This window comes from Bufo gargarizans, chromosome 3 (assembly GCF_014858855.1).
Source record: "Bufo gargarizans isolate SCDJY-AF-19 chromosome 3, ASM1485885v1, whole genome shotgun sequence".
Taxonomy (NCBI): Eukaryota; Metazoa; Chordata; class Amphibia; order Anura; family Bufonidae; genus Bufo; species Bufo gargarizans.
In genome coordinates, this window is record NC_058082.1 from 118,685,348 (window position 1) to 118,708,420 (window position 23,073).

General features: G+C 47.9%; 1 protein-coding gene across 3 annotated transcripts in view; it reads left to right on the forward strand.

The window, feature by feature from the left end:
* Nucleotides 1–23,073, forward strand: part of LOC122933104 (retinol dehydrogenase 7-like) — a 148,502-nt gene that overhangs the window by 98,114 nt on the left and 27,315 nt on the right. Inside the window, exon 2 of one of the 3 annotated variants that reach the window (XM_044287875.1) lies at nt 2,844–3,032. The exons of the other annotated variants lie outside the window; for them this stretch is intronic. The gene's annotated coding sequence lies outside the window, so the exon portion shown is untranslated. The remainder of the gene's footprint in view (nt 1–2,843; nt 3,033–23,073) is intronic. 3 annotated transcript variants of the gene reach the window in all.

Here is a 23,073-nt window from a genome sequence, read left to right on the forward strand (position 1 = left end):
CATTTTGGCATTTCCCTCTCCCCAGTCTTCCTCCAGACTCTGGCACCTTGATTTCCGAATGACATGCAACAGTCCAGTGCTGCTTCTCTGTAGCCCAGGTCAGGCGCTTCTGCCGCTGTTTCTGGTTCAAAAGTGGCTTGACCTGGGGAATGCAGCACCTGTAGCCCATTTCCTGCACACGCCTGTACACGGTGGCTCTGGATGTTTCTACTCCAGACTCAGTCCACTGCTTCCGCAGGTCCTCCAAGGTCTGGAATCGGTCCTTCTCCACAATCTTCCTCAGGGTCCGGTCACCTCTTCTCGTTGTGCAGCGTTTTCTGCCACACTTTTTCCTTCCCACAGACTTCCCACTGAGGTGCCTTGATACAGCACTCTGGGAACAGCCTATTCGTTCAGAAATTTCTTTCTGTGTCTTACCCTCTCGCTTGAGGGTGTCAATGATGGCCTTCTGGACAGCAGTCAGGTCGGCAGTCTTATCCATGATTGCGGTTTTGAGTAATGAACCAGGCTGGAAGTTTTTAAAAGCCTCAGGAATCTTTTGCAGGTGTTTAGAGTTAATTAGTTGATTCAGATGATTAGGTTTATAGCTTGTTTAGAGAACCTTTTCATGATATGCTAATTTTTTTGAGATGGGAATTTTGGGTTTTCATGAGCTGTGTGCCAAAATCATCAATATTAAAACAATAAAAGGCTTGAACTACTTTAGTTGGTGTGTAATGAATCTAAAATATATGAAAGTCTAATGTTTATCAGTAAATTACAGAAAATAATAAACTTTATCACAATATGCTCATTTTTTTTGAAAAAAAACCTGTCTTTTTGGGGAATGTGTTTTGGGGTGTCATTTTACATATACCCATGCATTTTTTTTCTATTTTTTTTTATACAGAGTTGGCATTTGACCAAGATATTTATCTCACCCAGCATGGGTATATGTAAAATGACACCCCAAAACACATTCCCCAACTTCTCCTGAGTACGGCGATACCACATGTGACACTTTTTTGCAGCCTAGATGCGCAAAGCGGCCCAAATTCCTTTTAGGAGGGCATTTTTAGACATTTGGATCCCAGACTTCTTCCCACGCTTTAGGGCCCCTAAAATGCCAGGGCAGTATAAATACCCCACATGTGACCCCATTTTGGAAAAAAAGACACCAAGGCATTCAATGAGGGGCATGGCGAGTTCATAGAATTATTTTTTTTATTTTCTCAGTCTCCCTTTCCGCTAACTTGGGACAAAAATTTCAATCTTTCATGAACTCAATATGCCCCTCACGGAATGCTTTGGGGTGTCTTCTTTCTGAAATAGGGTCACATGTGGGGTATTTATACTGCCCTGGCATTTTAGGGGCCCTAAAGCATGAGAAGAAGTCTGGAATATAAATGTCTAAAAAATTTTATGCATTTGGATCCCGTGAGGGGTATGGTGAGTTGATGTGAGATTTTATTTTCTGACACAAGTTAGTGGAATATGAGACTTTGTAAAAAAAAAAAAAAAAAAATCCGCTAACTTGGGCCAAAAAAATGTCTAAATGGAGCCTGACAGGGGGGTGATCAGGGAGTCTATATGGGGTGATCAGGGGGTTAATAAGTGACGAGGGGAGTGTAGTGGTGTTTGGTGCTACTTATTACTGAGCTGCCTGTGTCCTCTGGTGGTCGATCCAAGCAAAAGGGACCACCAGAGGACCAAGTAGCAGGTATATTAGAAGCTCTTATCAAAACAGCGTCTAATATACCTGTTAGGGGTTAAAAAAATCGCATCTCCAGCCTGCCAGCGAACTATCTCCGCTGGCAGACTGGAGATCCACTCGCTTACCTTCCAATCCTGTGTACGCGCGTTCACAGAAAATCTTGCGTCTCGCGAGATGACGCGTGACTGTGGGCAGAGCTGCTGCCTCCGGAACGCGATCCTGCGTTAGGTGGTCCGGAGGCGGTTAACTTGAAGCGTCCCGATCACCATGGGAAAGCCTCTGCTAGAATATACCATCGGATTTGAGTTACATCGTGAAAACTCGGATCCGACAAAGGCGTAGACTAAGCCCGACGTCCAGTTCTGGGTAAAATCGTCTATTTCCACACATGGGTCTCTTCTTGTTGAGAGAAGGAATCCAGAACCTTGTGGTTTCTTCCCCCCCCCCCCCCCCCCCCATCGATCCCAAATCTTTTGGCAAGCGGTCTGGGACAAGGACCATTCACCTGGATCCAGACTTTGACTGAGGTAATCTGCCTGGAGATTCAGGGATCCCTTCAGATGTACTGCCGCGAGGGATTGTAGATTCCTTTCTGCCCAAAGGAAGATTCAGTCTGAGAGCTTCTGGAGGTGACCATGTCTCGTTCCTCCTTGGTGCTGGATAAACTCCACAGCTGTGGAGTTGTCCGAATGGATCAGGAAGTGACGATACTTGGCTTGTACTTGGATGGACCTGAGACCCTCCCATACCGCGCAGAGTTCTCTGTAGTTAGAGGACATCCTTCTCTGGTCCTCGGACCAGATCCTCTGAGGCCATGAGGGCCCCCCAGCCCTGGGAGCTGGCGTCCGTTGTGAGGGAAAACATACTCCTTCCTCCAAGGAACTCCTGTTTCCAGGTTCTTGGTCTTGAGCCACCAGTCAGGTGACGCCTTCACTTCCCGGGACACTAACCTCCTTCGGTACAGGGATGATTGAGACCTGTTCCATTGACTTAGGACCAGCTTCTGTAAGGGTCTCATATGGAATTGGGCTCAGGCTACCGCAGGAATGCAGGAGGTGAGATGGCCCAGCATTTCCATGCCCTGCCTTATTGAGCAACAGGACTGCTTGGTGAAGTGGAGGATCCTTGACTTCAGCTTTTGTATCTTTAGCAGGGGGAGAAAGGCTCTTTGAAGAGTCTAATCCAAGAGGATACCCAGGAAGATCTTCTGGTGATCTGGGAGCAGGTCGGACTTCTCCCAGTTGACTAACCAGCCCAAGTTCTGGAGGCGCAAGAGAACCACTTAAATGTGCCTGTGAAGGAGATCTGAGGTTTCTGTCACTATTAGCAGATCGTCCAGGTAAGGGACAATTATCCTCTCCTTGCTTGGGGAGACTACGACCTCTGCCATAGCCTTGGTGAATATGCGGGGTGCTGATGATATGCCGACCGGGAGGCACTTGAATTGATAATGGCGGGCTGTCCCACTTTGCTCCACCGCGAACCTCAGGTATCTTCTGGAACGGACCTGTATTGGGATATGGAAGTATGCGTCAGAGAGGTCTATTGTAGCAATCATAGCCCCTCTTTTGATGAACTTCACCGCTGACTTGACGGTCTCAGTCCTGAACTTGTGATAAGTGATATGTTTGTTCAGGGGTTTTAGATTTATGATCTGGTGTGAAAATTGCCATTCGATTTCCGGACCAGGAATAAGGTTGAGTAGTGACCCCCTCCCTAATTCTCCAGCAGGGACCCTTTCTACTGCCCCCAGGTGTAATAAGTTTCTTACACCCTCGGATAAGGGAGACTTGAGGCCCCTGGGGCGCTTGGTCAGGACAAACCTCTGCAGAGGAAGGGAATCCAGCTCAATAGTGTAGCCATGTTCTACGATGCCTAATATATATGGATCCATGATGGTTTGTTCCCGAGCCTTTCTGTGACCGGGATGATTTAATTGTTTTGACTAAGAGGGAGATGGATCTCCCCTGTTGGGATTGAGGAAAAAACTCTTTCCTCTCGTAAATCCGCGACCCTCGTGGCTCCTCCGATCAGCCCTGGGATCCTGAGGGGGCCTCCGAAAAAAACCTGTCTCCTGGACTTGGATCTGTCCTCTGGAAAGCCCCTCTTGCGGTCCGTGGTGTTTTCAAGGATCTTGTCCAGGTCTGAACCGAACACATGCTGACCGTGAAAGGAAGGAAGGCGCTTAGAGCAGACGCCGCACTTCCTGGGTCTGGATTTAACAGAAGAAGTAGACTCCTTTTCTCCCTGTAATATACAAGGGAGGAAAGGGTCAACCACAGCAGGGCAAATACGTAAAATGACTAGGTGCCAGCAGGCTACTCACACCGCCCAGAGTGGTAGGGGGCTCAGGACCTGAGCCAGTAGTGGTAGGTGTGCTCATCCCCCTCAGCTTCCGTCCACTTGTGTTGCTGCCAGCAGGCAGGGTGAAATCTGCAGGCCTCAGAGCGGTCAGACTGAGTCCTTTTGAATTTGGCGCTGGCCGCGGCCTCCGTGACGTTCCAACGTCATCACCTGGTGACTGGAGGGAAGTGCGTTATAGCCTCTCTTCAGCCGCCCGTACCACGATGCATCAAGCCCGCCTGGACTGCTGCAGAGGGGAAAATAAAAAACCTGAAGCAAAGGACTAGGGAACCAAGAAGAGCTCCCAGCACCTCTCTGGCTTTCCTTCCTTGACGGGACAGGAAAAAACACTGGCGATGTGGGGTTTTTAACCTCTGTGTGTTTGCCTTCCTCTGTTTTTCCTGCCCTATCAATCTGTTTGTGCTGTCATGGAGATGACTGGGGATATATTATATATATATATATATATATATATATATATATATATATATATATATATATATATATATATATATATATATATATATATATTTTTTTTTTTTTTTTTCTTTCCAATCTAGAGAAGATAACATGTTTATTTTTGTTTTGATGGAGGGACATAGAACAGAAGTGTGGATGTGGACCGCTCATGGTGCACTGTCTGCATTTTTGCAGCCCCATTGAAATAAATGTGTCTGCATCAGAGTTGCAAAAAACATGGAATGCAGGCAGAGCAGACCATAAATACTGTCATGTGCATGAGGCCTTCGAAAGTCTGATCCAGTCTTTCGTTAGTGAGGAGGAACAGTGCAAGGCTGAGTATTTCTGCCTCCTTGCAGGGTCTCAATACTCAGATTCCCACCAATCAAAATTGTCAGGTCACTATGACATTTAGAAAGTGTTTTTAAAGGAGAGTTACAGTATTTGTTTGTATTTGCAACCTTCTTGCTGTTTTTCAGTTAAAAGGTTTACCTGGGATTTGATATGGATGGTCTAACCTCAGGACGGGTCCTCCAGTATAAGAACAGTGGGGATCCAAATGACACCCCTACTAGTGTTGAGCGTGAATATTCGAATTGCGACTTTTTTTTTCTCTAATATCGCAATTTAGAGATTTCGCAAATATTTAGAATCGAATATTCGTTTTTCTTTTTTTCTTTCCCACTTCCCTAAAGTTGTTCTTACCTGTCCTTTGGATTCCTGGCTGCTCCAGTCAGTGCCCGTTGCCGCTTCTGCCGACTTCCGTGCTCATGGAGCGTCCCCATCACCATGGGAACGTCTCCATATACTAGAATGTACTGTCGGATTTGAGAATTACGTTGAAATCGCAATTCGATTAATTCAAGTTATAATAATCGCATGGCATTTTCAACTTACTGCTATATTCCATATTAGCTAAATTACAATCTATGTGTATTTTACGAAATTTCATAATATTGCTCTAACTTCGTCTTTCAGAATATTACGAATATTCTAAAAGACGAAGTTAGAGCAATATTAACCCCTTCCCGACCGCAATCTGTATATATACGTGATAGCTGCACATACCCCGTGCAGCTACCACGTATATATACGTTCTGGCAGCTCTTTAATCCAAGCGCTGCAAAGCGCTTGGATTAAAGCTTCTGCCCCTGCCCTGCTGCTGTCACGGACAGCATACAGTGCAGTAATGCCGGCAAGGGACCAATCAGAGTGGCCCCTTGCCGGCAATCGATCCGATTGGTTAGTCTGTGCAGACTAACCAATCGGATCGCGGCAGTGTTAAAATGCCGGTTTCAGGCTCTGATCTGCGCTCTGCAGATCAGAGCCTGAAATCAGTGTCCTTGCAGCCCCCCATCTGTGCAGCCCCCCGCCCCCGATCTGTGCCTGCAGACACTTACCCCCCTGCCCCGATCTGTGCAGGCCCATCTGTGCCCCCTCCGTCTGTTCCTAGTGCTGCGGCACTGCCCCCTCCTTGAGTCCGCCCCCTGCTGCCTTGTCATACCTCCCTCCCCCCTCCCCCTTCCAGCGCTGACCCCCGTCTGCCCCCCTGCTGTTTGATGGCGGCGGCTCCATTCCTGAGCCGCCGCCATCATCAGAGTGTCAGCTCTATGCTGACACTCTGCTGTAAATTCTGTGACCCCATAGATGCTGCGGCAGCGGCATCTATGGGGTTAATAGAGGGAGGGGGCTCCCTCTCTCCACCATCGGGGCTGCTGCGCTGCGATGGCAGCCCCGATGGTTGCCCTGGCAACCGGACGCTTTGCAAAAGCGTCCGCTGTTGCCACCTACAGGGCATCTGAATGTATTACACTTTGCAATGCAAGAGCATTGCAAAGTATAGTACAGCCATCAGCCCCACTGGATCTTCATGATCCAAGAGGGACTTGATAAAAAAAAGTGAAAAAAAAAATAAAAGTAAAAATTATTAAATAAAAATGTAAAATTAAAAAAAAATAACATTTTCCTATAAAAAATAAAAATGAAAAACTACACATATTAGGTATCACCGCGTCCGTAACGACCGTCTCTATAAAGATATCACATGATAGACCCCGTCCGATAAACACCATAAAAAATAAAAAATAAAAACTGTGTAAAAAAAAGCAATTTTTGTCACCTTACATCACAAAAGTGCAACAGCAAGCGATCAAAAAGGCGTTTGACCGCCAAAATAGTATCAATCAAACAGTCACCTCGTCCCGCAAAAAATGATACCCTATTTAAGACAATCGCCCAAAAAATAAAAAAGCTATGGCTCTCAGACTATAGAGACACTAAAACATCATTTTTTTGGTTTCAGAAATGCTATTATTGTGTAAAACTTAAATAAATAAGAAAAAGTATACATATTAGGTATTGCCACGTCCGTAACGATCTTCTCTATAAAACTATCACATGACCTAACTCCTCAGATGAACGCTGTCAAAATAAATAAATGAAAACTGTTCCAAAACAGCCAATTTTTGGGTCACCTTGCCCCATAAAGTGTAATAATGAATGATCAAAAAATCCTATGTACCCAAAAATGATACCAATATAAACCTCCACACTTTCTGCAAAAAACGAGCCCCTGCACAAGACGATGGGCAGAAAAATAAAAAACATATGGCGTTCAGAAAACCAATCCAGCACAATCTGCCTTCCAAAAACTGTATGGCATTCCTTTCCTTCTGCGCCCTGCCGTGTGCCCGTACAGCAGTTTACGACCACATGTGGGGTGTTTATGTAAACCGCGGAATCAGGGTAATAAATATTGAGTTTTGTTTGGCTGTTAACTCTAAATGTGTTAAAGAAAAAAAAATTATAAAATGGAAAATCTGCCAAAAAAGTGCAATTTAGAAATTTAATCTCCATTTTCCTTTAATTCTTGTGGAACGCCTAAAGGGTTAACAAAGTTTGTAAAATCAGTTTTGCGTAACTTGAGGGGTGTAGTTTCTACAATGGGGTCATTTATGGGGGGTTTCCACTATGTAAGCCCTACAAAGTGACTTCAGACCTGAACTGGTCCTTAAAAAGTGGGTTTTGGAAATTTTCTTAAAAATTTTAAGAATTGCTTCTAAACTTCTAAGCCTTCTAACGTCATAAAATTACATTTCAAAAATGATGCCAACATAAAGTAGACATATGGGGAATGTTAAGTAATGAATATTTTATTAGGTATGACTTTCTGTTTTAGAAGCAGAGAAATTGAAATTTGAAAAATTGTGAATTTTTCAAAATTTTTGGTAAATTTGGGATTTTTTCATAAATAAAGGTGAAATATATTGACTCAAATATATGACTATCATGAAGTACAATGTGTCACGAGAAAACAATCTCAGAATGGCGTGGATAAGTAAAAGTGTTCCAAAGCTATTACTACATAAAGTGACGCATGTCAGATTTGTAAATTTTGACCTGGACACTGGGGCATCAATGACCCTTGGTCATGAAAGGGTTAAGAACATACGCAAAAGTCGAAATCGCAATGCGATTAATATAACACGAAATAATCGCATGCCGATTTCAACTTAGCACTGCTATATTCCATATTCTAGCCTAATATGGAATATAGCAGTGCTAAGTTGAAATCGGCATGCGATTATTTCGTGTTATATTAATCGCATCGCGATTTCGACTTTTGCGTATGTTCTTAATATTGCTCTAACTTAGTCTTTCAGAATATTACGAATATTCTAAAAGACTAAGTTAGAGCAATATTACGAAATTTCGTAAAATGCACAATTGTATTTAAGCTAATATACTGCTATAGTAATATTTTTTTATAGTGTACATATTTTACAAAACTTAAGTTCAGAAGAGGCAAAAAAAAAATTAGAGGGGGGAAAAAAAAGATAATTACTCTTACCGGTAATTGGATTTTCCGTATAGCCTCCACAACGGCACTTCAGCAGGAGGGTACCCCGCCCCCAGGGACAGGAAACGACGTAGAAATCAGAAGTTTAAATGCCTCCTCCCCCTTACCTTCTCCAGTAAATGCCAAAGGAACCAGGATGATGCTGAAGTAACCTTTTATTTGTAAGGAGATATAAATCAAGTTATAATAGACAAAAAAAAAAAAGTAAAGACAATAATGGCTGGGAAAAACCCCAGTGCCGTTGTGGCGGCTATACGGAAAATCCAATTGCCGGTAAGAGTAATTATCATCTTTTCCGTACGCCTCCCACAACGGCACTTCAGCAGGAGGAATAACAAAGGAATCCATTAGGGGGGGACTGCCGCCGACAGGACTTTACGTCCGAACGACAAATCCGAATTGGACTGTAGTGGTTAAAAAAGGTGGAAGGATTGCCCACGTAGCGACCTGGCAGATCTGTGACAAGGAGGCGGAAGCAGATTCTGCCCAGGAGGTGGCGACTGCCCTGGTTGAATGGGCTTTTAGACCCCCTGGAGGAGTAAGACCTTTAACTGTATAGGCCATTGCAATGGTCATTCTTATCCAGCGGGCTATAGTAATCTTTGAAGCTGCCTGCCCCCTATTTTGGCCTGCATACTGGACCAGAAGACTGTCGGACTTTCGCAGTCCCTTGGTGGCTTCCAGATAGCCAAGAATACATCTACGTACATCTAGATGGTGGAAACGTTCTTCCCTCGGAGACTTCGCCCCTGCGCAGAAGGAAGGTAAGGAGATCTCCTGTTGGCAGTGGAATTTAGAGAAAACCTTTGGTAAGAAGGAGGGTTCATGTCTCAAAACAATCCGATCGTCAAAGATGGTTAGATATGGAGGTCTGCATGAAAGAGCGTGGATTTCCCCCACTCTCCTGGCTGAAGTGATAGCTATGAGAAAAGCGGATTTAAAGGGCAGCAACCTGAGGGGGATTGACTCAAGAGGTTCAAAGGGATGGTCCATAAGGACAGAAAGGACCAAATTAAGGTCCCAAGGCGGAAACGTAGATCTAATAACTGGGTGAAGTCTGCTGGCTCCCTTTATGAACCTCTTGACCACATCCAAATCCGCCAATCTCATATCCAAGAAGGCACTAAGGGCTGAAATCTGGACTTTAATTGTACTGACACGAAGACCTTTTCCTAGCCCTTTCTGAAGGAAGTCCAGGATTACCCTCAAATCTGGGGGAAGAGTGGGATTCCGGGATTCCAGGATTCCTTGGCAAATGAAAGGAAGGCTTTCCAAGTTCTCCAGTAGATATTGGAAGTTACTTGCTTCCTGCTAGAGAGCAACGTAGAAATAACTGCATCAGAGAAGCCTTTGGACTTCAAAATGGAGCGCTCAAATTCCAAGCTGTCAATTTTAGTTGACTGACTGCTGGATGCCAGGCTGGGCCCTGATGGAGAAGGTCCGGAGACTGAAGAAGGGTCCAGAAGTCCCCCTTGGAGAGGTTCAGAAGGAGGGAGAACCAAGGTCTTTTGGGCCAGTATGGAGCCACTAGGATGACATGGGCTCGTTCCTCTATTATCTTTGCCAGCACCTTTGGTATAAGCTGGAAAGGAGGGAACGCATATAGCAGACCCAAAGGCCATGGACCCGCTAAGGCATCCACTCTCACCGGGTGGTCCTTTGCCGAGAGGGAATAGAAAAGGTCCACCTGATTGTTCTTCTGGGAAGCAAAGAGGTCTATACTTGGGACTCCCCATGTGCTGGAGATGTTCTGGAATACCGCTTTTTTGAGGCTCCACTCCCCTGGCCAAATTCTCTTCCTGCTCAGGAAGTCTGCTAGAGTGTTCTCGCCCCCCTTTAGATGGACCGCGGTTATGGACTGGATGTTTAACTCTGCCCAAGAAAAGATCTGAGATGCTATCCGACAAAGGGAACTGCTTCTTGTGCCCCCTTGCTTGTTGAGATATACCACCGTGGTGGAATTGTCAGAGTATTTTCACGTTTTTTTTTTTTTCTCTCGGATGACTGGAGCCAGGGCTTTTAGGGCCAGAAACACCGTTAGAAGCTCTTTGGCATTTGAAGAGAGGGGAAGGGTCTCTGCATTCCAGGACCCCTGCAACAACTGACCTTGACAATGGGCTCCCCAACCTCCCCCGCTTGCGTCTCTTGTTACCACTATCTGATTGGAGAGCCTCCAAGGGACCCCCTTGACTAGGTTTCTCTCGTTCTGCCACCACTGTAAGGAGTCTGACTCCTGGAGGTAAGGCAACTCTTTTTTTCCAGGGAGAAGACTCTCTTGTTCAACTGTTTTAGCAGGAATTCTTGAAGAGGTCTCCCGTGAGCCTGGGCCCATTTTACCGCAGGAATCGTCGATGTCATGAGTCCCAGAAATTTCATAATCCTTCGGAACGTGACCTTTGTCTGGTTTAAAAAGACAGAAATCCTTAACCTGATGTCCCGGATCTTTTGTTCTGGAAGAAAAGAGGTCATCTGGGTGGAATCCAGAAGAATACCTAAAAAGATCATCTTTTGGCTGGGTGATAGATTTGATTTTTCTAGATTTAGTTTCCAACCTAGGGATGTTAAGGTCTCCAGGACAAACTTCACCTGTGACTGCAGTTGAGTCCGGGAGGCTGCTGTAATGAGAAAATCGTCTAAATAGGGTATGAAGTTTATCCCCTTCTGGTGAAAAAAAAGCCGAGACTTCTGCAATGATCTTTGTGAACACTCTGGGCGCAGAAGCCAGGCCAAAGGGAAACACCTGAAACTGGAGATGGAGAAGACGCTCCCCCTTGAATTGTGAAACGCAGATATTTCTGATGGATCGGAACATGGTAATATGCGTCCGCCAGGTCGAGTGTTACCATGGAGCAGTCAAAAGGTTCACTGTAGATTTTACTGTCTCCATTTTGAACCTCTTGTATTTTAAGAACTTGTTGAGGAACTTTAGATTGATAATTGCTCTGAAAGAGCCATTGGGTTTCTTTACAAGAAAAATTGGGGAGTAGAAACCCCTTCCCTCCTGATCTGCTGGAACTGGAACCACCGCTCTTTTTTTTTTTTTTCTAACAAAAGGGAAATTTGTGACTCTAGAAGATTGTGATCTGATTTTAAGCTTTTGTTCAAAACAAATCTGTCTGGAGGGAGAGTGCAAAATTCCAGCTGGTATCCCTGACGAATTACGTCTAGGACCCAGGCTGATATATATATATATATATATATATATATATATATATATATATATATATATATATATATATATATATATATATAAATATATTTCCCAAGCCGGGGCAAACCCTTTCAATCAAGAGCGTAACCAAACTGACCTCCTTGCTGTGTTAGAAAGAGCCGCTGACCTAGCTGATAACTTTACCAGGTCGGCAGAAGCGTCTGCCAGGAAATTAGAGGCCTGTTTCAAAATCGGCAAGGAGGCCAGGAGATCCTCTCTGGGGGTGTCAGAGACCAGGTGTTCCTCCAGCTGAGAGAGCCAGAGAGACAGAGATCTAGCAGTATAGGTAGCAGCTTTGCTAGGTCTCAACATGGTGGTATTGGATTCCCAAGCCTTTTTAAGCACGGATTCACATTTCTTATCCATAGCATCCTTTAATAAGCCGACATCTTCAAAAGGTAAGGCTGCTTTTTTAGAAATACGTGCAACAGGGGCGTCAACCTTTGGCGTTTTTATCCCAAAGAGCCGAATCTTCCTTGCTAAAAGGATATTTTCTTTTAAAGACCTTTGAAGTACCAGCCCTTTTCTCTGGGTCCTTCCATTCATCCCGTATAAGCTTCCGGATTCTGTCATGGATCGGGAACACTCTCCTCCTCCTATCACCCAGCCCCTTGAAGATTTGATCCTGGACCGACTGACTGTCTAGATTCTTCAATATTTAGAGTTAATCTTATTGCCTTCAAGAGGGCATCAGTGTCCTCTACTGAGCATAACGGCCCACTGACCTCTTCATCAGAGGAGGGTCCTGAGTCAGACGAATCATTATCATCGTCGTCCTCCATATCCCATTCTATCTGGGGCTCCGTGACTAGAGTTGAGCAAACACCTGGATGTTCGGGTTCGAGAAGTTCGGCCGAACTTCCCGAAAATGTTCGGGTTCGGGATCCGAACCCGATCTGAACTTCGTCCCGAACCCCATTGAAGTCAATGGGGACCCAAACTTTTCGGCACTAAAAAGGCTGTAAAACAGCCCAGGAAAGGGCTAGAGGGCTGCAAAAGGCAGCAACATGTAGGTAAATCCCCTGCAAACAAATTTGGATAGGGAAATGAATTAAATAAAAATTTACCAAAATCAATTGGACAGAGGTCCCATAGCAGAGAATCAGGCTTCACGTCACCCACCACTGGAACAGTCCATTCTCAGATATTTAGGCCCAGGCAGAGGAGAGGTCCCGTCAGCAGAGAATCAGGCTTCACGTCAGCCACCACTGCAACAGTCCATTTTCATAAATTTAGGCCCAGCACCCAGGCAGAGGAGAGAAATCCCGTAACAGAGAATCAGTCTTCATGTCATAGCAGAGAATCAGGCTTCACATCACCCACTAATGCAACAGTCCATTGTCAGATATTTAGGCCCCGGCACCCAGACAGAGGAGAGGTTCATTCAACTTTGGGTAGCCTCGCAATATAATGGCAAAATGAAAATAAAAATAGGATTGAATGAGGAAGTGCCCTGGAGTCCAATAATATATGGTTAAGGGGAGGTAGTTAATGTCTAATCTGGACAAGGGACGGACAGGTCCTGTGGGATCCATGCCTGGTTCATTTTTATGAACGTCAGCTTGTCCACATTGGCTGTAGACAGGCGCCTGCGTTTGTCTGTAATGACGCCCCCTGCCGTGCTGAATACACGTTCAGACAACACGCTGGCTGCCGGGCAGGCCAGCACCTCCAAGGCATAAAAGGCTAGCTCTGGCCACGTGGACAATTTAGAGACCCAGAAGTTGAATGGGGCCGAACCATCAGTCAGTACGTGGAGGGGTGTGCACACGTACTGTTCCACCATGTTGGTGAAATGTTGCCTCCTGCTAACACGTTGCGTATCAGGTGGTGGTGCAGTTAGCTGTGGCGTGTTGACAAAACTTTTCCACATCTCTGCCATGCCCACCCTGCCCTCAGAGGAGCTGGCCGTGACACAGCTGCCTTGGCGACCTCTTGCTCCTCCTCTGCCTTGGCCTTGGGCTTCCACTTGTTCCCCTGTGACATTTGGGAATGCTCTCAGTAGCGCGTCTACCAACGTGCGCTTGTACTCGCGCATCTTCCTATCACGCTCCAATGCAGGAAGTAAGGTGGGCACATTGTCTTTGTAGCGTGGATCCAGCAGGGTGGCAACCCAGTAGTCCGCACAGGTTAAAATGTGGGCAACTCTGCTGTCGTTGCGCAGGCACTGCAGCATGTAGTCGCTCATGTGTGCCAGGCTGCCCAGGGGTAAGGACAAGCTGTCCTCTGTGGGAGGCGTATCGTCATCGTCCTGCCTTTCCCCCCCAGCCATGCACCAGTGATGGACCCGAGCTGCGTTGGGTGCCACCCCGCTGTGACCATGCTTCATCCTCCTCCACATCCTCGTCCTCCTCGTCCTCCAGTAGTGGGCCCTGGCTGGCCACATTTGTACCTGGCCTCTGCTGTTGCCAAAAACCTCCCTCTGAGTCACTTCGAAGAGACTGGCCTGAAAGTGCTAAAAATGACTCTTCCTCTGATAACGGCGTCATCGCCACTGGCCATGTTGGAGTACTCGAAACAGGGCACACAGGTCTCGCATGGAGGCCCAGTCATTGGTGGTGAAGTGGTGCTGTTCTGTAGTGCGACTGACCCGTGCGTGCTGCAGCTGAAACTGCACTATGGCCTGCTGCTGCTCGCACAGTCTGTCCAGCATGTGCAAGGTGGAGTTCCACCTGGTGGGCACGTCGCATATGAGGCGGTGAGCGGGAAGGCCGAAGTTACGCTGTAGCGCAGACAGGCGAGCAGCAGCAGGATGTGAACGCCGGAAGCGCGAACAGACGGCCCGCACTTTATGCAGCAGCTCTGACATGTCGGGGTAGTTGTGAATGAACTTCTGCACCACCAAATTCAACACATGCGCCAAGCAAGGGATGTGCGTCAAATTGGCTAGTCCCAGAGCTGCAACGAGATTTCGCCCATTATCACACACCACCAGGCCGGGCTTGAGGCTCACCGGCAGCAACCACTCGTCGGTCTGTTCTATACCCCGCCACAACTCCTGTGCGGTGTGGGGCCTGTCCCCCAAACATATGAGTTTCAGAATGGCCTGCTGACATTTACCCCGGGCTGTGCTGAAGTTGGTGGTGAAGGTGTGGCTGACTGGATGATCAGGTGGAAGAAGAGGAGGAGGAGGAAGTCGAGTAGGAGGAGGTGGCAACAGGAGGCAAAGAATGTTGCCCTGCGATCCTTGGCGGCGGAAGGACGTGCGCCAAACAGCTCTCCGCCTGGGGCCCAGCTGCCACTACATTTACCCAGTGTGCAGTTAGGGAGATATATAGCGTCCCTGGCCGTGCTTACTGGTCCACGTATCTGTGGTTAGGTGGACCTTGCCACAGATGGCGTTGCGCAGTGCACACTTGATTTTATCGGATACTTGGTTGTGCAGGGAAGGCACGGCTCTCTTGGAGAAGTAGTGCCGGCTGGGAACAACATACTGTGGGACAGCAAGCGACATGAGCTGTTTGAAGCTGTCTGTATCCACCAGCCTAAATGACAGCATTTCATAGGCCAGTAGTTTAGAAATGCTGGCATTCAGGGCCAGGGATCGAGGGTGGCTAGGTGGGAATTTACGCTTTCTCTCAAATGTTTGTGAGATGGAGAGCTGAACGCTGCCGTGTGACATGGTTGAGATGCTTGGTGACGGAGGTGGTGGTGGTGTTGGTGGTACATCCCCTGTTTGCTGGGCGGCAGGTGCCAACGTTCCTCCAGAGGCGGAGGAAGAGGCCGAGGCAGCAGCAGAAGAGGTAGCAGGGGGAGCCTGAGTGACTTCCTTGGTTTTAAGGTGTTTACTCCACTGCAGTTCATGCTTTGCATGCAGGTGTCTGGTCATGCAGGTTGTGCTCAGGTTCAGAACGTTAATGCCTCGCTTCAGGCTCTGATGGCACAGCGTGCAAACCACTCTGGTCTTGTCGTCAGCACATTGTTTGAAGAAGTGCCATGCCAGGGAACTCCTTGAAGCTGCCTTTGGGGTGCTCGGTCCCAGATGGCGGCGGTCAGTAGCAGGCGGAGTCTCTTGGTGGCGGGTGTTCTGCTTTTGCCCACTGCTCCCTCTTTTGCTACGCTGTTGGCTCGGTCTCACCACTGCCTTTTCCTCCGAACTGTGAAAGTCAGTGGCACGACCTTCATTCCATGTGGGGTCTAGGACCTCATCGTCCCCTGCATCGTCTTCCACCCAGTCTTGATCCCTGACCTCCTGTTCAGTCTGCACACTGCAGAAAGACGCAGCAGTTGGCACCTGTGTTTCGTCATCATCAGAGACATGCTGAGGTGGTATTCCCATGTCCTCATCATCAGGAAACATAAGTGGTTGTGCGTCAGTGCATTCTATGTCTTTCACCGCTGGGGAAGGGCTAGGTGGATGCCCTTGGGAAACCCTGCCAGCGGAGTCTTCAAACAGCATAAGAGACTGCTGCATAACTTGAGGCTGAGACAGTTTCCCTGGTATGCATGGGGGTGATGTGACAGACTGATGGGGTTGGTTTTCAGGCGCCATCTGTGCGCTTTCTGCAGAAGACTGGGTGGGAGATAATGTGAACGTGCTGGATCCACTGTCGGCCACCCAATTGACTAATGCCTGTACCTGCTCAGGCCTTACCATCCTTAGAACGGCATTGGGCCCCACCATATATCGCTGTAAATTCTGGCGGCTACTGGGAACTGAGGTAGTTGGCACACTAGGACGTGTGGATGTGGCAGAACGGCCACGTCCTCTCCCAGCACCAGAGGGTCCACTAACACCACCACGACCATGTCCGCGTCCCTTACTAGATGTTTTCCGCATTGTTATGGTTCACCACAACAACAAAAATATTATTTGGCCCAATGTATTGTATTCAAATTCAGCTGAATATAAATTTGAGGCCTAGTATTTAGGCGCTGGGTGACCGGTATGGATTTAGTGACAGAATTAGACTTGGAAACGCACAGTAGCGTGTGTGTGAAGTTATTCTGAATGACCCTATGTGCACCTTGAATATTATATACCCTTTTAGGGATAGATTTCAAATAGCTCTGATATAGCAGAAACCACTAAATTATGAAATTGGGAATTGTATTTCAACCCTGAACAAAAAATATGCTTTGACGGACACTAAATAACTTGCCCAGCCACAACAGTACAGCGGTAACGACAGATTTAGCGGGATATAAATTTGAGGCCTAGTATTTAGTCGCTGGGTGACCGGTATGGATTTAGTGACAGAATTAGACTGGGATATGGCCAAAAAATAACCACACTATTGCTGGTTAAATGCACTTGGTGTGACAGCTTGACCAACCACACTACTGAGGGTTAAATGCACTTGGTGACGGGCGCAGCTTGCCCCTGATGTGGTATATGGCCAGAAAATGAACAGACTATTGCTGGTTAAATGCACTTGGTGTGACAGCTTCACCCTGATGTAGGCTTTAGCTAAAAAACAACCACACCATTGAGGGTTAAATGCACTTGGTCGCAGCTTGTGCTGGCGCACCACAAGACACAAAATGGCCGCCGATCACACCAGAAAAAAGTGACTGACAAACGGTCTGGGCAGCCTAAAAACAGTGAGCAATTGAATTTCAGCAACTCAATGATGCACAGCTGCAGATCGATCGATTAATCAAGTCCTTTGCAGGAGTTAATCTGCCTAATCTCGCCCTACTGTCGCAGCCGCAACCTCTCCCTACGCTAATCAGAGCAGAGTGACGGGCGGCGCTATGTGACTCCAGCTTAAATAGAGGCTGGGTCACATGGTGCTCTGGCCAATCACAGCCATGCCAATAGTAGGCATGGCTGTGACTGCCTCTTGGGGCAAGTAGTATGACGCTTGTTGACTGGATGCTTTGCAGCCTTTCAAAAAGCGCCAAGAAAGCGTCACAAAAGCGCCAAGAAAGCGCCAAGAAAGCGACGAACACCGAACCCGGACTTTTACGAAAATGTTCGGGTCCGTGTCACGGACACCCCAAAATTCGGTACGAACCCGAACTATACAGTTCGAGTTCGCTCATCCTCTCATCCTTATCCGTGACCACTTTAGAAGTGGAAGGTTTCTGGGAAAGGAACGCCATTTTTGCTTCCACTGCTGAGCTCACTACTTCTCTTATAATGGAACGTAAATTCTCCACAAGAGAAGGTGAATCTTCAACCATTATTTTGTCCGTACATCTTTGGCAGATAGGTTTTTTTACTCTGTACTGCCAGATGCTTTTTGCAAATGGCACATTTTCTTTTCTGTGCAGATTCCCCACTCCTTCCGGCTTCTCTATTCTGAAAGAACAAAGAAAAAGAGCGGGAGCTCCTTTACTATAGGGGAAGGAGTGGGGCAACCGTCACCAGGAATAACCCACAGGTGATGTAAAATAAATCACTCCGGAGGAGGAGGCTTACCGGAATGGGGGCCTTAGGGGCATCAGAAGGCTTCTCCTGCTGCAGAGACATGCTGAAGATCCACTGCTGCTCTGCTGGAGACAGAGTGGCATTTACCCAGCTTCCCGCCGTCAATTTGAATCCATTTCACATGGCTGCGTCACATGGCCCAGCCGAGGTCGCGTGACCCAGAGATCCCGCGCCTTCTGGCCCTGCAAGCGGCTTCTTCCTGAGCCGGTGCACCGTCCGGTGGCTGCCTGAAGCGAGGACTTACGCCGGAAGCAAGCGGTGGGAGCAGTATCTCACCCCCAGCGTCCGCCGCTCTGCCACAGCCCTCCTGCAAAGCAGGGAATACTCACCGCAGGCTGGGCACATGGAACTTCGGCAGGAGGGAGCCTGTCCGCTTTCCACTCATCCCAAGGGACAGCAAACTACTGGAGAAGGTAAGGGGGAGGCATTTAAACTTCTGCTTTCTACGTCGTTTCCTGTCCCTGGGGGCGGGGTACCCTCCTGCTGAAGTGCCGTTGTGGGAGGCGTACGGAAAAGGGATTATAGCTAGGGATGAGCGAACTCGAACTGTATAGTTCGGGTTCGTACCTGAATTTTGGGGTGTCCGTGACACGGACCCGAACCCGGACATTTTCGTAAAAGTTCGGGTTCGGTGTTCGTCGCTTTCTTCGCGCTTTTGTGACGCTTTCTTGGCGCTTTTTGAAAGGCTGCAAAGCAGCCAATCAACAAGCGTCATACTACTTGCCCCAAGAGGCCATCACAGCCATGCCTACTATTGGCATGGCTGTGATTGGCCAGAGCACCATGTGACCCAGCCTCTATTTAAGCTGGAGTCACATAGCGCCGCCCGTCACTCTGCTCTGATTAGCGTAGGGAGAGGTTGCGGCTGCGACAGTAGGGCGAGATTAGGCAGATTAACTCCTCCAAAGGACTTGATTAACTGATCGATCTGCAGCTGTGGATCATTGAGCTGCTGATCCTCAATTGCTCACTGTTTTTAGGCTGCACAGACCGTTTGTCAGTCACATTTTTCTGGGGTGATCGGCGGCCATTTTGTGTCTTGTGGTGCGCCAGCACAAGCTGCGACCAAGTGCATTTAACCCTCAATGGTGTGGTTGTTTTTTGGCTAAAGCCTACATCAGGGTGAAGCTGTCACACCAAGTGCATTTAACCAGCAATAGTCTGTTCATTTTTTGGCCATATACAAAATCAGGGGCAAGCTGCGCCTGTCACCAAGTGCATTTAACCCTCAATGGTGTGGTTGTTTTTTGGCTAAAGCCTACATCAGGGTGAAGCTGTCACACCAAGTGCATTTAACCAGCAATAGTCTGTTCATTTTTTGGCCATATACAAAATCAGGGGCAAGCTGCGCCTGTCACCAAGAGCATTTAACCCTCAATGGTGTGGTTGTTTTTTGGCTAAAGCCTACATCAGGGTGAAGCTGTCACACCAAGTACATTTAACCAGCAATAGTCTGTTTATTTTTTGGCCATATCCCAGTCTAATTCTGTCACTAAATCCATACCGGTCACCCAGCGCCTAAATACTAGGCCTCAAATTTATATCCAGCTAAATCTGTCCCTAGTGCTGTAGCTGGGCGAGTTATTTAGTGTCCGTTCAAGCACATTTCTTGTTCTGGGTTGAAATACAATTCCCAATTTAGCAATTTCATAATTTAGTGGTTTCTGCTATATCAGAGCTATTTGAAATCTATCCCTAAAAGGGTATATAATATTCAAGGTGCACATAGGGTCATTCAGAATAACTTCACACACACGCTTCTGTGTATTTCCAAGTCTAATTCTGGCACTAAACCCATACCTGTCACCCAGCGCCTAAATACTAGGCCTCAAATTTATATCCCGCTAAATCTCTCGTTACCGCTGTCCTGTTGTGGCTGGGAAAGTTATTTAGTGTCCGTCAAAGCACATTTCTTGTTCTGGGTTGAAATACAATTCCCAATTTAGCAATTTCATAATTTAGTGGTTTCTGCTATATCAGAGCTATTTGAAATCTATCCCTAAAAGGGTATATAATATTCAAGGTGCACATAGGGTCATTCAGAATAACTTCACACACACCCGCTACTGTGTATTTCCAAGTCTAATTCTGTCACTAAACCCATACCTGTCACCCAGCGCCTAAATACTAGGCCTCAAATTTATATCCCGCTAAATCTCTCGTTACCGCTGTACTGTTGTTGCTGGGCAAGATATTTAGTGTCCGTCAAAGCACATTTTTTGTTCTGGGTTGAAATACAATTCCCAATTTAGCAATTTCATAATTTAGTGGTTTCTGCTATATCAGAGCTATTTGAAATCTATCCCTAAAAGGGTATATAATATTCAAGGTGCACATAGGGTCATTCAGAATAACTTCACACACACGCTTCTGTGCATTTCCAAGTCTAATTCTGTCACTAAATCCATACCGGTCACCCAGCGCCTAAATACTAGGCCTCAAATTTATATCCCGCTGAATTTGAATACAATACATTGGGCCAAATAATATATTTGTTGTTGTGGTGAACCATAACAATGAGAAAAACATCTAGTAAGGGACGCGGACGTGGACATGGTCGTGGTGGTGTTAGTGGACCCTCTGGTGCTGGGAGAGGACGTGGCCGTTCTGCCACATCCACACGTCCTAGTGTACCAACTACCTCAGGTCCCAGTAGCCGCCAGAATTTACAGCGATATATGGTGGGGCCCAATGCCGTTCTAAGGATGGTAAGGCCTGAGCAGGTACAGGCATTAGTCAATTGGGTGGCCGACAGTGGATCCAGCACGTTCACATTATCTCCCACCCAGTCTTCTGCAGAAAGCGCACAGATGGCGCCTAAAAACCAACCCCATCAGTCTGTCACATCACCCCCATGCATACCAGGGAAACTGTCTCAGCCTCAAGTTATGCAGCAGTCTCTTATGCTGTTTGAAGACTCCGCTGGCAGGGTTTCCCAAGGGCATCCACCTAGCCCTTCCCCAGCGGTGAAAGACATAGAATGCACTGACGCACAACCACTTATGTTTCCTGATGATGAGGACATGGGAATACCACCTCAGCATGTCTCTGATGACGAAACACAGGTGCCAACTGCTGCGTCTTTCTGCAGTGTGCAGACTGAACAGGAGGTCAGGGATCAAGACTGGGTGGAAGACGATGCAGGGGACGATGAGGTCCTAGACCCCACATGGAATAATGGTCGTGCCACTGACTTTCACAGTTCGGAGGAAGAGGCAGTGGTGAGACCGAGCCAACAGCGTAGCAAAAGAGGGAGCAGTGGGCAAAAGCAGAACACCCGCCGCCAAGAGACTCCGCCTGCTACTGACCGCCGCCATCTGGGACCGAGCACCCCAAAGGCAGCTTCAAGGAGTTCCCTGGCATGGCACTTCTTCAAACAATGTGCTGACGACAAGACCCGAGTGGTTTGCACGCTGTGCCATCAGAGCCTGAAGCGAGGCATTAACGTTCTGAACCTGAGCACAACCTGCATGACCAGGCACCTGCATGCAAAGCATGAACTGCAGTGGAGTAAACACCTTAAAACCAAGGAAGTCACTCAGGCTCCCCCTGCTACCTCTTCTGCTGCTGCCGCCTCGGCCTATTCTGCTGCTGCCGCCTCAGCCTCTTCCTCCGCCTCTGGAGGAACGTTGGCACCTGCCGCCCAGCAAACAGGGGATGTACCACCACCACCACCACCTCCGTCACCAAGCGTCTCAACCATGTCACACGCCAGCGTTCAGCTCTCCATCTCACAAACATTTGATAGAAAGCGTAAATTCCCACCTAGCCACCCTCGATCCCTGGCCCTGAATGCCAGCATTTCTAAACTACTGGCCTATGAAATGCTGTCATTTAGGCTGGTGGACACAGACAGCTTCAAACAGCTCATGTCGCTTGCTGTCCCACAGTATGTTGTTCCCAGCCGGCACTACTTCTCCAAGAGAGCCGTGCCTTCCCTGCACAACCAAGTATCCGATAAAATCAAGTGTGCACTGCGCAACGCCATCTGTAGCAAGGTCCACCTAACCACAGATACGTGGACCAGTAAGCACGGCCAGGGACGCTATATCTCCCTAACTGCACACTGGGTAAATGTAGTGGCAGCTGGGCCCCAGGCGGAGAGCTGTTTGGCGCACGTCCTTCCGCCGCCAAGGATCGCAGGGCAACATTCTTTGCCTCCTGTTGCCACCTCCTCCTTCTCGGCTTCCTCCTCCTCTTCTTCCACCTGCTCATCCAGTCAGCCACACACCTTCACCACCAACTTCAGCACAGCCCGGGGTAAACGTCAGCAGGCCATTCTGAAACTCATATGTTTGGGGGACAGGCCCCACACCGCACAGGAGTTGTGGCGGGGTATAGAACAACAGACCGACGAGTGGTTGCTGCCGGTGAGCCTCAAGCCCGGCCTGGTGGAGTGTGATAATGGGCGAAATCTCGTTGCAGCTCTGGGACTAGCCAATTTGACGCACATCCCTTGCTTGGCGCATGTGCTGAATTTGGTGGTGCAGAAGTTCATTCACAACTACCCCGACATGTCAGAGCTGCTGCATAAAGTGCGGGCCGTCTGTTCGCGCTTCCGGCGTTCACATCCTGCTGCTGCTCGCCTGTCTGCGCTACAGCGTAACTTCGGCCTTCCCGCTCACCGCCTCATATGCGACGTGCCCACCAGGTGGAACTCCACCTTGCACATGCTGGACAGACTGGCACACATGAGCGACTACATGCTGCAGTGCCTGCGCAACGACAGCAGAGTTGCCCACATTTTAACCTGTGCGGACTACTGGGTTGCCACCCTGCTGGATCCACGCTACAAAGACAATGTGCCCACCTTACTTCCTGCACTGGAGCGTGATAGGAAGATGCGCGAGTACAAGCGCACGTTGGTAGACGCGCTACTGAGAGCATTCCCAAATGTCACAGGGGAACAAGTGGAAGCCCAAGGCCAAGGCAGAGGAGGAGCAAGAGGTCGCCAAGGCAGCTGTGTCACGGCCAGCTCCTCTGAGGGCAGGGTTAGCATGGCAGAGATGTGGAAAACTTTTGTCAACACGCCACAGCTAACTGCACCACCACCTGATACGCAACGTGTTAGCAGGAGGCAACATTTCACTAACATGGTGGAACAGTACGTGTGCACACCCCTCCACGTACTG